Below are 16,544 nucleotides of genomic sequence, written 5' to 3' on the forward strand. Positions count from 1 at the left end.
TTCAGGCTTTCCCCCGCCCTCCTAAATCTATAGCTGTCTGTCCTTTGCCCACTGAATTCCACGGCCAAGCCCCCCCTCTTGAAAATTCAAAGAAACAAACTATAAAAGTCAGGCTGAGTGCCATAAAACAGAAACTGCTGCAGTGCCTACAAAAAATTCTAAGGGCACAGTGAGTAGGATAATTACAAAGTATCATCTGCTAAGCCATAAAACCTTGCAATATCTACACTTTGCTGTTAAAACTTCTGAGCCTAATGTACCCTTTACTTTGCTCAAACCAATCCTCAGCCTCCTTCAGCCTCTTTCCTGCCAGCCTTGAAAAACAGCCAGCTCAGGCCCTGCCACTCCCACTTTAAGCCTTCCAATTCACCTTGAAATACCCAATCTTTGTTATTCAAAAAAAAAAAAAAATCTGAAAAGTGGCATCTCTTGCATATTCTCAAATCAATTAATAAAACCATAAACCCCATAGTACTTTTGCAACCCAAACTCCCCTCTTCGGTTGCCATTCCCTCTAATTCCAATAAATTAGTAATTAATCTTAAAAGATTGTTTTTTTTTTTTTCCTCTATATCATTACACCCTGCTAACTGTAAATAATTTGCCTCTAGCCTTCCTGCTGTTAACTGTGCTAGCCCCTCCCCGAGTTATCAGTGAAAAACTCTGCTTCACCTTGTCAGCCCTACACTTCGTCAAATATGTGTTATTAGGTTTAGTGCATTAAGTGGTGTAAAGTAATTATTAAAACATTAAAAAGCAACAGGAAGATAAGGGCAATAAACTTTTTTTTTTCCATGCCTCTCAGAAAATTTTAAAGCAAGGTCATAATTCTGTCACTTTACAGATAACAAAATGTTGGTAAAAGAAAAACTTCTTTGTGTTTTAAAATCCAAACGAACACAAAAGTGTTAAATTTAAATCTTATATTTCTATTAAAAGTTTTATTTTAATTTTTAAAGTATTTACAAAATTATGTGAAAAATAATGTGGTTAGCCTTTTTAAACAATATAGTTAATTTAATGCACAGTAAACACCTAGGTGTGCTTTATAGTACCCTTAGTTTTAACTTTGTGCTACAGCAATGGTTGTTCTTTATTTCTGCATTGAAAAAACTATTATTTTAAGTGCATTCAAAATATCAGCACATTATATAAATCTGTATATTTGTGTCGCAGTGAAAAAATAATATAAATAAAAAAATATATTATATATAATTTTATAAAAATATATAAAAGTAACTAAACTTTATAAGCAAATTAACTAGTATTAAATATAATTTTAGTCTTAAGTTCTAGGTGTGTAAATGCATCAGATGTCTTTAACTATATTTTATAATAATCTAAGCATTTAGTTAATTTAGTATATAATATTTTTTACAAATTATTCACTTAAAGTCTTCATAGTAAAAACAGTTGTTTGTATTTTTAAAATCAGTTTTTTATACCTTTAATAATCATAGTTCATGCTATTGTGTTTAATCATAAAAATTTTAACACTTTATTGCAGCTGTCTTACTGTTCTACTGCAAAACCAATTTAAAGAAAACCTATTCATTTACAGCAAATGATTTCATACTTCAGAGTGAAGACTCCTTCTACAGTGCTCATTAACCATTTTACTTAAAAAATTTTTACTGCTTATTAACCATTTTACTTAATGTTTTAAACTTCAAATTAAAATTGTTTAAAAAATGTTTTGTGTTAAATCTAAACCTTAAAATTTATTTTCAGCAAAGTTCCACTCCATCTACATTAAGTACTTCTCAAAACTAAAAAAGTTTTTCTACAAAATTTTTTTCTTCTCACAAACATGTTAGCTAAATATTTAAAAGCGCTTGTCAATTTTTTATAAATAAGTCTTAAATCAATCCTTTTGTCTGTTTATGTGTCTGTTGTGATGAATGAAAGTGGCCACAAGTGTAAAATGTTGTGTTTAGTGTTGTTTTGTTTTGTCTGTTTATTTGTTATCTCTACATTTTATAATAATACAATTTTTAAAGCCTTATCCATTTTTTAAATTTCAATTAATTTTTTCAACCTGGTTCAGTCTGGTCAGTTCACAAACTGGCATCTTACAATTAAAAATCATGTGTTAAAAATTATGTATTAAGCTAGCTTTATCCTTCTAAGAACATAGCGAAGGGTGTGGAGAATGGCAAACCCCAAATTTCTCAATGGCCATCGGGGATAACTTTTCCCTAGAGAATTTCTAGACTTTGCAGTCACCTGGCTTTCCTGCTATGTGTAAGTTCAAGCCTATAAAATATGTATTTATGGCTAAAAAATAGCATCCAGCTTTAACATAATAACTAGAAGTTTAAGAAAAATCCTTTATATTCAGTTTAAAAAAATTTTTTTTAATTAGCAATTGTTAATTATAAATTTTCTTTTATGCCAAAGTCTAACAAAGGTCAAATAGCATTCCCGTGGTATTCAAAAATAACTAGTGTAATGTAAATTGCTAATGTTTTCTGCAAATTCTTAATTTTTATATGAAGTAACCATTTTGCCTTCTGCCAAGCTGTTTTCTTATAAACCTCCTGCTAGACGCCATTCCTGCAAACCTGTTTCTAACTGACTCCACCTTTGACAATGCTGAATTAGACACTCTGCCTAGCTGCCTTGGATGCCCACCAATGCCACCAACAACCTCCATCCTCTCTACCTCCATCCCTTGGCCAGTCTTGCAATTCGACCTTTGTGCCCTAACCATAAGTGCAAGCCTATACTGGGGCACCTCCAATTTCCGCCTGCCTCAACCTCGTGCTGTTGACCCCGATAACTATTACTCCCCTGCTAGCGGTGGCTGCAACTCTGTTATTCGCCGTAATGTACTACGCCACCCCTTCACCACCTTCTACGTCTGCCCTGGTCACCACCGGCCCCGTTCCAGCCACTATAAGTGTGGCGCTCATAACCAACACTTTTGCGCCTCCTAGGGCTGTGAAACCACCTGAACTGCTTATTGGAAACCCTCTTCCTCCTGGGACTTCATCACCGTTTCACGCCCCCCAACTCCTCCTTTTCTGAACTGTGATGCATCCTCTGCTACCCGTGGTTAGTGTAACCCCCTCATCATCTAATTTACTGCTGCTGGACGTCAGCATCACTGGACTCAACCCGTACAATGGAGACTCAGACTTTACGTTAGGTGTACCGACCCTGGACTTCTTTTTTCCCTCCGTTTACTTAAACAGTTGCCGAATTCTCACCCCCTCGCCGTTGGTCCTAACACCTTTCTTCATCCTCATTCAGGTCCATCACACATGCCTTCTCCTCCTTATCCTCTTCCATCTGCCTCTCCTTCTCTCAGACAGCTCACTATGCCTTCAGGTCCTTCTCCGTCCTCTCAGGTTATTCTCAATCTCATAAATGCTTCTGCTCTTGCCCTTACAAATCCTGCCTATGAAAGATGTTGGCTTTTTTTTCTCCTCAACCTCCTTTCTATGAAGGTGTTGCAGTGTTTGGCAACCTTTCCTCTACCTCCAACCCCTCTGACCTCCGTTGGAACACACAACCTCAACATGGCATTACAGTCCGTCAAGTCGTAGGCTCTGGCCTCTGCATTAAGCCTAACGACTCCCTGCTTCCTAGCCAATTACTTGACGTGTGCAACGAAACTATTGACATCTACAATTCTTCCTCCTCACAACCCTATCTGTTAGCCCCCAATGGTACTTATTTTGCCTGTGCTTCTGGCCTTACTCCTTTCATCATTTGTTCCTCTTTTCTCCTTTCACATGATTACTGTATTCTCGTTATTCTCATTCCAAAAATCACCATTCACTCAGAACATATCTTTCCCTCTCCTGCCGCCTCACCCTATTCCTATTCTTCTCAATCCCTTTCTCGACAACGCCGTAAGCCCTTCACCTCCATTACACTTGCAGTGCTCCTTGCTGTTAGCGCTACTGGCGCTGGCACTGGTATCTACTCTCTTGTATCCTCTCAATCCAATTTCCGCACTCTTACTCAAGCAGTGGAACAAAACATTAATGAAATCAAAACTAGTCTGCAATTTCTCACAAATACTATTAGTTCCCTTGCTAATGTTGTTCTCCAAAATCGTCGTGCTCTATATTTTGCCCTTATGTAAGAGGGTGGAGTCTGTGTAGCCCTTAAGGAACAATGTTGTATTTTCAAAGATAAACCTGGATTAGTTAGGAATAGCGTTCAACACATTGGTGACAGTATAAAAGATTTTGAAAAACATTTCGATGAAGAACAAGGCTGGTACCAGGGCTGGTTTTTCTCTTCTCCTTGGCTTCACACTATCTTGTCCACTATTTTGGGCCCACTCATTAGCCTCATGCTGCTCCTTTCTCTTAGCCCATGGATTTTCCGCAAAATCACTGCCTTTATTAAGAACCAGGTAGATGAACAGGCAAAAACCTCTATTCAGGTTAACTACCAGCATCTAACCCCGCGTGACTCCTGTGAAAACTTGGCTTTAGTCACCAAGCCGCCTTTCCAGCCACTAAGTTTCCAGGAGATAGAGTGCATAGCTAACAAGCGGAGCTCGCTCCGGCACTTGTGCTCTTGGCTGTGGAGACACCTACGACGGGATTAGCAAGGTCCCAGTTAGGGCACGGCCCAAAAAGGCTACAGCGCATAATTCGGATCCCTGTGCACACCCACGGCGTTTGTAGCCACCTTTTAATTGCGGCTTTGGCTGTGTCCGACCTGGTCAAACCTTGTATGCCTAAGACACGGTTCTTCCACCCGCTCACGACTTTCCTTCTTTTATTAGAAGAGAAAGGGGGAGATGTTGGGGACTGACTTGTTTGAGGCCATTTTGCTGTTCTTTCTGCCATATTCCAGCTTTTCACCTAAAAGCTATTTTGCAGTCTTGCTGTAAGTTTTTGAGCTATAGAGAAAGGAATGTGCAACTGTAGATATAATTAACTCTAGCCCGGAGGAGAGCAACACTGTCCGGTACCGTTATCAGAAACTAGGCCTCACTCCTTAAGACCACATTTCGGAGTGAACTAGGCTATTATCAATAAGTGTATGCTACATTGTCTGTTCAAGATCACTGAGGCAGGCACATCTTGCACCACCTGATAATCAAGCAATTAAAAATGCAGCTTGAAGGACACTAGAGGTTTCCATAGAAACAGCACGTTCAGCATAACTTGAAGGTCACCTAGCCCACTGCCCACTTCCTTATTTAGAGAATGCCTAACTTTCTTTGTTCCTTGAAACCTGAAATATATTCTTGCCTTGTATGGGCCTTCGCGCCAAAAGTATGACTGACATCACCTTTGTACTGCCCCCTTCTCCTTCATTATATAAGAAGGAGCTGTAGCCCAATAAAGGTACCCTTGAACAGTGAGACGCTGCCTTGGGTCTTTATTATTAACCTCTTTCAGATTTTTTACAGGTGTGGTTGCTCTTCTACTCAGCAAAATAGGAGTGCGGTTGTCTGAGAAGCCTTTCCAGCTAATTCCTGCTGGCCGGGTCCCCCCTGGGGGGGCTTCAGGACACCACAAAAAGGAGGGAAAGTGATTTGCATAAGACAGTATCATTAATAGTATTGTAAACCGCAGTGCCTTAAAGGCAAGAGAGATTGGGGGAATCAAAGGTGCCTTTTATAGAGTCAGGTTAGCAAGAGGAAGGCAAAGTGTGTGCCCTAGTGGAGAGAAGCAAACTCTGCTTAATTGATTGATGTCAAAATAATGATGCCAAACTTTTAAGTTTGTCATTCATAGTGATTCAATTTAAAAACTGTTGGCAGCATTGGTTTCACACCAAGAAATTTTAAGAGTGTAGAAAGCTCTTCACATGGTCCAGCCTTTGACATTATCTCTATTCTAATTTCCTCTTTTAATAATTAAATCAATAAAGTTAAGGTCTATACTAATGATATAACTTTGCTACTTAAAAAATTAATTCAGGGGCCAGAGCAGTGGTGCAGTGGTAGGGTGTTGCCTTGCATGTGGCTGACCTAGCACAGACCCTGGTTCGATCCCCCAGCATCCCCCAAGCCAGCAGTGATTTTTGGGCACAAAGCCAGAAGTAACCCCTGAGCGTTACAGGGTGTGGCCCAAAACCAAAAAAAAATTCAAATATAGTTCACATTCTGAGGTAATGGCTTTAGAAATTGAGCATCTGATTTGGGGAATACAATACAAGCCATAAAACGTAGGGCTAGAGCAATAGGACAAAGGGTAAGAAAAATCTGGTTCAATTACCAGAACAATTTGCAGTCCCCTCAGAGTCACCAGAAGTGAGCTCTGAGCAAATCTCCAGCAGTGAGCTTTGAGCACTGCCAGGTATGGTACAAAACAATAAACAAATAAGTAAAGACATAGAATGTGAGATAGAATTATTACATGTTAAACTTGGAATACTTAAGTATATTAGCTTGAATATATCTGGCAGCAAACAAATGCTGGAGTGCTTCTCTGTCACACTGAGCCATCCGCTTGCAGAAGATCTCTGGCATGAATCCAAATACACAGACCTTTATATTTCATGGAACAATTCATTCACTTAGTGGTGAAAATTAATTCATAAACATCTTGTGGATAGCTAAAGGCAGAATAGTATTTATTTGATAGTTGATCAACATTTTGATTCATGATTTGGGTAACTTGAGGGAAAAATATGTCCTTGAAATACATTCTGAAATTTGGTCGAGCTTAGATAATAATATTCATAAAATGAAAAACTTCACATAAAATATAAGAAAAGTCACAAAAGATGCTACTAAAAATCACTCCCTAATTTTTAATATATATTCGAAATTTATTGTACACATATATGAATGTTTTATCAACATCATATATCCTTCATTATTGCATAAAATTTTGATGACAGAAACAATACCAAGAATACAAATGTTACTGAATCCTTTACCTTTCATTTATATCCCTGTTCAACATTAAATTAATATTAGGGACAACTATTTAGTATGAGGAGATGTGAATGAATCATTGTACTGTCTTTATGAAGTGCATATTAATAAAAGATCTGGTACTAAAGTGTGTAAAACAGCAAGACAAATTGATTAGTTTTGCCTGAGGATACTGGGAAACAGTTTATCAAGGCTCTATTTATTTATTTATTTATTTATTTATTTACTTACTTACTTATAGTTTATTAGTTTTTCCTTGCCATCTTTCCAACCTGTCCCCTTGGAAAACTCAGTGTTGTAAGGAAATGTAACCACAAACAATTATTATTAATTGAACATGTTTCTTTATGTTCCACATGAGACAGAATATACTCTTTGACCTTCTCTCTCTGACTGACTTTCTTAAGCATGATACCTTTTAGTTCAATCCACCCTGCACTAAATTGCATTCAACCTTTCAAAATAGTTATTGTTTTGGAAATATTGTTGCACCAATATAGCCATAGATATATTATTACTTCAATGCACCACCACCAATGTGCTCAAGACCTTCCCTCCACCAATGTTTTTATTTTGCTTCTATTTCTTCTCTTTATTTTCCTAATTCACTTCTTTTCTTGACATTTCCAGTTGTGAATTCAGGCTAAAGGGTTTTCATAAATTATTATTCCCTTATTTTGTGTCTCTATATAACTCAAATGAGTTACATTAACATGTATTTCTCTTCTACCTCCAAGTTATTTTACTTAACATGATGCCTCCAGGTCGATCAAGTTGATGAAATTTATACTACTTTATTTTTTCTTATGACTGCATGTTATGTTACTGTGCACATATACCACAATGTCTTTATCTATTTATTTGTCATTCGATATTTGGGTTGTTTTTATATTCTAGCTATTGTATTAATGAACTTAAGTGTGAACATGAATTTGTAATTAATGGTTTTGTGTTTTAAGGGCAGGTGCTAAAGTTTTCCTTAGAGGTTGAACCAAACATTCCCCTCAAGATTCCTTTTCACTGCATCCACATCAAGTAGGATTGTCTTTTTGAACTATGTTATTATTATCAGTGTGAACTGATATCTATTTAAGTATTAATTACTATTTGGGGCCCATCTAGCAGTGCTCAAAAATTGGATCTATGCTCAGAAATTATCCCTGGTAGGGCCAAGGATACAATATGGAATGCCAGGCATTGAAATTCTATCAGCTATGTATGGGGCAAATGCTCTGTCTCCCTCTTCATAGTTTTGATTAAATATCACTGATAATAGAGAAAAATATATTTTCATATGTCTACTTCCTATTCATATGTTCACTTGATAAAAGTGTTTATCTTTTCTCCCATTTTCTATGAGGTTATTGGGCTTGGTTTTTTTTCCTTTTTTGCAAAGATATGTGAATGCTTTCTACATTTTGGATATTAGCCCTTACTTTGATTTACTGTGAATATATTTATCTCTATGTTTGGCTAAGATGCTTTTTAAAAATTTGGCTCAAGTTGCTTTATCCATGCAAATCCTTTTAAATTTGATGTAGTTTTATTAATTTTTCAAATATATATTAAATATAGATTATATTTCATCTACATATCAAAGTTTTAGATTTTTAATATATTTATTTAAACACCCTGGTTACAAACATGTTGTAGTTGGGTTTAAGTCAGACAAAGTACACCCAACCAGTGTATTTTCACCAGTGCAACCTTCCTACTACCAATACCTCTCATCTCCTTCCTCCCCACATCTGGTCTTTCAGACAGTCATTATATTTCTCACACTATCATTATCATGAAAGTTAGAGGAGTTATTTCTCAAGCTGCACTCACCATTCTTTGTTGTAAGCTTTATATCATGGACTGGTCCTTTCAGCTTTCATATCTATTGTCTCTGGATATTATTAACAAACTGTCTTTTATTTTTCTTACCCTACAGATGAATGAGACTATTCTTTTTCCATTTCTCTCACTCTTACTCATTTCGCTCAGCATAATAGTTTCCGTGTCCACCCATGTATAGAAAAAATTTATGACTTCATTTTTCCTGACAGCTACATAGTATTCCATTGTGTATATGGACCATAGCTTTGTTAACCTCTCATATGTTGTTGGCCATCTGGTTTGTTTCCAGATTCTGGCCATAGTAACTATTGCTGCAATGAACATAGGTATAAGAGGGCATTTTTGTATTGTGTTATGTGATTCTATGGTATATATCCCTATGAATGGTATTGCTGGATCATATGGGAGCTTAATTTACAGTTTTCTGAGTAATATCCATATTGTTTTCCAGAAAGGCTGGACTAGAAGGCATTTCCAGTGAATAAGAGTTCCTTTCTCTTCACACCCACTCCAGCATTCTTGTTCTTGTTCTTTGTGATGTGTACCAGTGATGTGGCACATTTTTTCATATGCCTTTTAGCCATCTGTTTTTCTTATTTGAACAAGTGTCTGTTCATTTCTTCTCCTCATGTTTTGATGGGGATAGATTTTTTTCTTGTTAGGTTCTGTCAGTACCTTGTATACCTTAGATACTATTAGCCCCTCATCTTATGGGTATTGGGTGAATAGTTTCTCCCATTTTATAGGTGGTCTTTGTGTCCTAGTCACAATTTCCTTTGAGATGCAGAAGCTTCTCAGTTTAATGTAGTCCAGTTTTTTTAATCTCTGCTTCCACAAGTTTGGATAGTGGTGTATCCTCATTGGAGGTGTCTTTAGTCTCAATGTCATGGACTGTTTTACCTACGTAATTTTCTAGATACTTTATGGTTCTTGGTCAGATATTAAAGTCTTTATTCCATTTGGATTTGGCCTTTGTGCATGATGTTAGATGGAGGTCCAAATTCGCGTTTTTGCAAGTTGCTGACCAGTTGTCCAAACACCACATGTTGAAGAGGCTTTCTTTACTTCATTTTGGGTTCCTTGCACCTCTATCAAAGATTAATTGATTGTATGTTTAAGGTACATTTTCTGAATACTCAAGTCTATTCTGGTGATTTGAGGATCTGTCTTTATTTGAATACCAAGCTTTTTTAATGTTTGGCTGCTTTAATTTTTAATTGAGGCCTTTGTGAATGACAAGTCTTTGACAGTTGTATTTTAGGTGTTTAGTGACAGTTAATTAGAGCCATTCCCTCCACCAGTATTGACCTTCCTCTACCATAGTTCCCCGCATGCATCACAAACCTCCACCACTAGACACATGGACTACTACTGTAACAGGCCCATATTGTGTTTAGCTTGTTGTAGTTTAGGTCTCTTGATTCTGTTTTCATTGATTTTGTCTTGGCTATTTAGATTTGACCTCTTTTGTTTTCCATTCAGAGTTCCTGAGACCACTTGGTCCCTGAGCCCCATTTTTCTCCTCAATTTTTAAAAAGACATAGAAATATGAGACAGAACAAAGTGATTCAAATTCTAAGGTTCTATGGAAAATCCGGAGCCCCTATCTAGAATATAAGAATATAAGTAAAATTCAAAGAAGGAAAGAAATAAAAAGTAGGGGAAGGGTAGGTGTGGGCTGTTTTCTTTTTTTTTTTTTTTGCATAGGCATATCAAACATTGGGGAAATTAGAAAGAAATTGCCTTTGTCCCTAAGAGATACAGGGTGTCTCTGTCTATAAAACATACTGTCAGAAGAGAAAATAAATGCTCTGGGCTTGTTGGTTTTCTAACCCCAATGTCTCTCATTATGGTCCCAGAAAAAAATTCTGCTTAGTCACGGTTGACAAAGTCAGTCTTTTATAGATAGAAATCTTGGTTTTTGTACAGGTTTAGGATGAAGCCTAGAATGAAGTCTTACATGTGGTCCCAGAAAAAGTTCTGCTAATTGCAGTTGTTGGAGAGTGTCTTTTGTAACTAGATATATTGGTTCTTGTATAGATCCTAGGACAGAATGTCTTCTGATTTTATCTCAACATTAGGTGGTGAGGTAGGGCAGCCTGCCCTTGGATCAAACTGTTGCTGTTTCCTCACCATCAGGGTGTCTTATAGACCTATTCTAGAACAGGTTGGTGTTAGGGAGGCATTTGGTCCTACCCCAGGGGGAGTTTGAACCCTGGTGCTAGTGCCATAATATCTACTGGGACCTATACTGGGATCTGAGTTTCGGAGTTTGTCGATCAATGAAGGTTGAGGTCTAAATAAAGTCTCCATGACAAATGACCAAGCTGTTTTAATGACCATTGCTTTGTAATACTATTTAAAGTTGAGAAAAGTGACGTCTCCCATCTTCTTATTCCTAGGTGTTGCTTTAGCTATTCTTGGGTGTTTATTGTTCCAAATGAATTACAGGAGTGTTTAATTTACTTGACATGCTTGAAGTATGGCATGGGTATACACAAAGGGATTGCATTAAATCTGTACAATGCTTTGGGGAGTATTGCCATTTCAATAATATTAATCCTCCCATTCCATGAGCAAGATATGTATCTATATTTCCTTGTGTAGTTTTATTTGTATAGATCCTCAAGCTCTTTAGTTAAATTAACTTCAAGTTATTTGAGCTTTTGTGGCATTATTGTTAATTGGGTTATTTTATTTTTAAAGTCAATTTCTTCTCTATCATTATTGGTTTATAAGAAGACCATTGGTTTCTGTTTGATAATATTGTAGCCTGCCACTTTGGTATATGAATCTGTTTTTTTTTTTTTTTTTTTTTTTTTTTTTTTTTTTTTTAATTTTTATTTTGATCATAATGGTTTACATAGTGTTGACAATAATATTTTAGGTACATATTTACATAAAATCAGGGGGGATTCCCATCACCAAATTGTCCTCCCTACACCTCCGTTTCTGTCCTACCTCCCATTTCCTCTTCCCTCATCCCAGGTCGGCTAGAATATGTGGTCCCCTCTGTATCTAACCCACAACTTAGTAGTCTTGCACCTGTTTGGTCTTGATGCCTCCCTTAGTTCCCCCTCTAACTGGAGGCAGGACTAGCTAGTTCAATTTGCGTGGTTTTGTTTGAAAAAGAGAAAAGTAATAAACTGGGGTAAGGATCTAATACCCCGAAACTGGGCGGAATCCTTCTAGAGGCTCTCATCATCGATTTGAGAGATGGAGAAAAAGAAGGTGAAACACTCCACCAGTACCAAAAGAAGTGTCAAATATCTAGTGAGGGCTTGAGCCGTATCGATAAGCACCACAAAAAAAAAAAAAAAAAACAGGCAAACAAACAAACAACAAAAAGCAAAACCAGCAAAAACAAACAAACAAAAAAAACACGCCATGGTCTTGAAATGAGAAACATGGCATAGCACATAACGAAAGAAAAGAAAGGAAGAGAAAATATAAGTATGGTTGGGGACAATTTCAATAATCACTCCCAAACAGAGAAATCGACCAAAATAGATAGGTGAATACAAATAATAACAACAATAATAAATGGAGGTAAAAAATATATAGATAATAACCAAGGTTTTGTGCTTTTTGTATTTTTATTTTTTCCCTCCTGCCCTGGCACAGTAAATATTGGGGTCATTCGAAAAGGAATTCACTTGGCCTAAGAGATATGGGGTTTCTCCGTCCTTGGAGCATACTGTCATGGGATCAACACTAGACTTTGCTCAGGAGCCTTTACTCTCCCGGTGGTGGTTTTTTTTTTTTTTTTTTTTGGTGTGTGGAAGACTTCTGTTCTGTGTTTAGAGGTCTCAGTTTCTGCACAGCTCCTGAAGTGGGACTTATGATGAAGTCAGTCTTTGTGGTTCTAGAGGTTCTGTTACCTCCGTATCATTTTAATCCATCTTCTGTGGTTGGTGATCTTGGTCTTTGCCCTAATCCTAGGGTAGCACCTAGGATAGCATCTTTCTTTGTGCTTCCAAAAGCCCTGTTCCGTTACAATTTTCTCTGCCGGACCTTTGGGACTGGGGATCCTGGTTATTGTACAGGTCATAGTTCAAACCCTAAACTAGGGCTTTTTTTTTTTTTTTTTTGGTCCCAAGATATATACCGTCTGGTCGTAGTTCTAGCAGCCAGTCAACTATAAATCACGATCTTGGCTTTTGGACCTACCAAAGGGTGCCAAGACTTCTGGTTGTGTCTTGTCGTTAGCTGGTAAGGTAGGTTAATCTGCTCTAAGGTCAGGATGTTCAGATTTTCCTCATTGTCAGGAAATCATGTTAGAGTTGGCCCTTGTTGTTGACCCCGCAGTATTAAGGCTGTCCCGGCTGGGATTTGTTTCTTGCCACTGTTGTGAGGAACTGTGCCGTTTCTATGTCTGGGATCCAGGGTTCAAGGCTGGATGAATGGTATCTAATCACCTGAGGTCTAAGTTGATTCCACATGACATATTTTCAAGGTAGGAGATATCCCTGTTTTGTAAACAACTATGAGTTCCCATCTCTAGTAGACAAGAGCTCTTTTTTTTTATGTGTAAGATTTCCCCTTTATTTGGTGTGCCTTTGCAGGGGGAAGTGGTGCTACATTATAATGTCTGTGTATTTGTGGGTGGACAGAGGGGATAACAGAAACAGGTCACATACCCAAAAGCGAGGAAAAGAAAAAAAAAAAAAAAAAAGGAAATAAAAATGTATGCGCTCACAAATGTATATGTAGGACAAACATTTAAAAAATAAATTAATTAATTAAAAAAATTAAAAAATTAAAAAAAAAATTTAAGGTGAGTTAGTGAGGTTTTTTAAAGGACCAAAGTGGTGCAAAAGACTACCTTACATTTGGGGGAGAGTAGGTAAAGAGGTGGTGTATTACCAGTCTTATGCCTATGTTGGAGGTACAATTTTTCCCATTGTCTTTTGGGTGTTTCCTGTGGTGTGTGGGTTCCCAGGCATCTTCCTATCCCACCCCCTGACCTTCTTCAGATTGGTAAAAATTTGTGGCAGGGAGGTCTTGGAAGAGTTCTTGCGTTGGGGATACTTTTGGACCTAGATCCGGTTTCAAGAAACAGTCCACGTTAGGGGGAGTTGGTAGGGAAGGCCGCACAGCATGAGTCCGCAGGGAGTTGGCTGTCTTTTCTTGCAGGAGACGAGGTGTGGGTTTGACTGGGTGTCCCCTCGCCTGGGTGCTGGGTACTGTTTCGTTGGGTAGGAGGTCGGCCTTGATGCCTAATAGATTAAGGATTGAGGGTGAAGAGTTTTAATATGGTGGGAGATCTGGATGGAATTGAGGGGTGAAGGGATAGTTGGATTTCCAGAGGGGAGACAGGGGAAGGTATATGGGAGGGGTATGCAGGGAGAGGAAAGAGAAAATACCTTAGAAAGAAAAGGAGAAGAGAAAGGGGAAAAAGTAAAGAGAAGAATAGAATTAAAAAAAAAAAAAAAGTAGTGAGAAGAGAGGGGAGAATAGCAAGGGAATGCTGGTTAGGTTGAATGTGTTCGAAGAATAGAGCCTGTAGTTTAAGTCTGTACATCACAGGCACTGCTTCGGTGGTCTGACTGGTCACTTGCTTCAATTCCTAAAAGAAGGAATAACCTAGAGATAAAGTATATGTTAGAGAGTTTTCTCGTGGCCCTCTCGTAGTGCATGCTATGTATGGTATCTCGTGTGGTATCCCGAGTTGCCATCTTAGTTTGTCCGCCCTTTGTATCCAAGGGCGCCTGTGGACAGAAAAGCTGAGAGGTTATTTAAAATATAGTAAGATAAAGGCATTAAAACATAGTGCTATGGTATGCTGCCATTGCAGTCGTGATTTCCCTTGGTGTTCTATACTTGTGTTCCTGTATACGAACTCTAAGGGATTATTGTGGGCCTTTGTTTTGGAAGTCTGATTACTTACCTGTTCTCTTAATGCTGTTGTTTCTGTTGTTGCTGTTTTCTTTGTGGTATAATGTGTTGTCAAGTGTTTGTGTTGCTCCTTTTTCATGAATTTTGGACACTGCTCCCACGTATATGTTGAGTATTACAGTGTTCGAAGTTTCTACCCTGTTAAACCCTGTTATTTGATTGTTAGGTATTAGTTGTGTTTAAACTATATGTTCTAGGTGTTTCAGAATAGTGCCACCATTCTGTGTTTATCTTTTGTCTTCTGACTTACTTCGTTTAACATAACATGATCTAAGTCCATCCATGTTGCTGCAAAGTCTGTGATTGTATCGTTTCTGACTGCCTTGTAATATTCCATTGTGTATATGTACCACATCTTAATGATCCATTCATCTGTTGTTGGACATCGAGGTTGGTTCCACGATTTGGCTATTATACTGAGTGCTGCAATAAATAGTGGGGTGCATACGTATTTTGGAATGAATGCCCTTCCATCTTGGGGGTATATGCCTAGGAGAGCAATTGCTGGGTCAAATGGCAGCTCAATTCTGAGTTCTTTGAGCACTCTCCAGACTTTTCTCCATAGATGTTGGACTAGGGGGCATTCCCACCAGCAGTGAATGAGAGTTCCTTTCATACCGCATCCCCGCCAACAAAGGTTGTTTCCATTATTTTTGATGTGAGCCATCCTCACTGGTGTAAGGTGGTATCTCATTGTTGTCTTGATTTGGATCTCCCTGATGATGAGTGAAGGTGAGCATGTTTTCATGTGTTTGTTGGCCATCCTTCTGTCTTCCTCAGAGAAGTGTCTATTCATTTCATCTCCCCATTTTTTTATGGCTTTATTTGGTTTTGAGGGTCTCAGCTTTCTGAGTGCTTTGTATGTTCTAGATATCAGGCCTTTATCTGATATGTCGAGTGAAAAGATTTTTTCCCATTCTGTTAGCTGTCTTCTTGCGTTAAGTAGGGTTTGTTTTGCCATGCAGAAGCTTTTTAGTTTGATGTAGTCCCATTTGTTTATATTACATGCTAAAGTTCTTGCCATTGGTGCTCCATTCTCAAAGACCTTTTTGATATATAGGTCTTCGAGTGTTCTGCCTATTTTATTCTCGATAAACTTTATAGATTCGGGTCTGATTTCAAGGTCTTTGATCCATTTTGAGTTGACTTTTGTATAAGGGGTGAGATATGGGTCGATTTTCACTTTCTTACATGTGGTTTTCCAGTTGTACCAACACCATTTGTTGAATAGGCTTTCTTTGTTCCATTTCAGATTCTTGCCTCTTTTATCAAATATTAGTTGGCTGTATATCTGGGGGTTTATGTCAGGGAATTCTGTTCTGACCCACTGGTCTGAGGTCCTGTCTCTGTTCCAGTACCATGCTGTTTTAATTACTATGGCTTTATAGTATAGTTTCAAGTTAGGTAAGGAGATGCCTCCCAGCTTCTTGTTTTTCAATATGTGTTTGGCTATCCTGGGTCTTTTGTGGTTCCAGATGAATTTTGTGATTGATTGTTCTATTTCTTTAAAGAATAGTGTCTGGATTTGGATAGGGATTGCATTAAATCTATATAGAAGTTTGGGTAAGATAGTCATTTTGACTATGTTAATTCTACCTATCCATGAGCATGGGATGTTCTTCCATTTCTTTAGATCGTCTTCAATTTCTTTCTGAAGTGTTTTGAAGTTTTCCTGGTATAGGTCTTTCACTTCTCTTGTAAGGTTGATTCCTAGATACTTGATATTTTTTGATACTATCTTGAATGGAATTGTATTTTTAATCTCTCTCTCCTCAACTTCATTGTTTGTATATAGAAACGCTACTGTCTTTTGTGTATTTACTTTGTATACAGCCACTTTGCTGTATTGGTTGATTGTTTCTAGGAGTTTTACTGTGGACTCTTTAGGGTTTTTGATGTAGATCATCATATCGTCGGCAAATAGAGATAGCTTGTGTTCCTCTTT

At 37.7% G+C, this 16,544-nt stretch overlaps 1 non-coding gene across 1 annotated transcript; it reads left to right on the forward strand.

Annotated features, from left to right (window-relative positions):
- Positions 1–1,020: 1,020 nt before the first annotated feature.
- LOC125999706 (small nucleolar RNA SNORA22) lies at positions 1,021–1,150 on the forward strand. Its single transcript, XR_007492186.1, has one exon. It is a non-coding gene; the product is annotated as a small nucleolar RNA SNORA22 (small nucleolar RNA).
- The last annotated feature ends 15,394 nt before the right edge of the window (positions 1,151–16,544 follow it).

This window comes from Suncus etruscus, chromosome X (assembly GCF_024139225.1).
Source record: "Suncus etruscus isolate mSunEtr1 chromosome X, mSunEtr1.pri.cur, whole genome shotgun sequence".
Taxonomy (NCBI): domain Eukaryota; kingdom Metazoa; phylum Chordata; class Mammalia; order Eulipotyphla; family Soricidae; genus Suncus; species Suncus etruscus.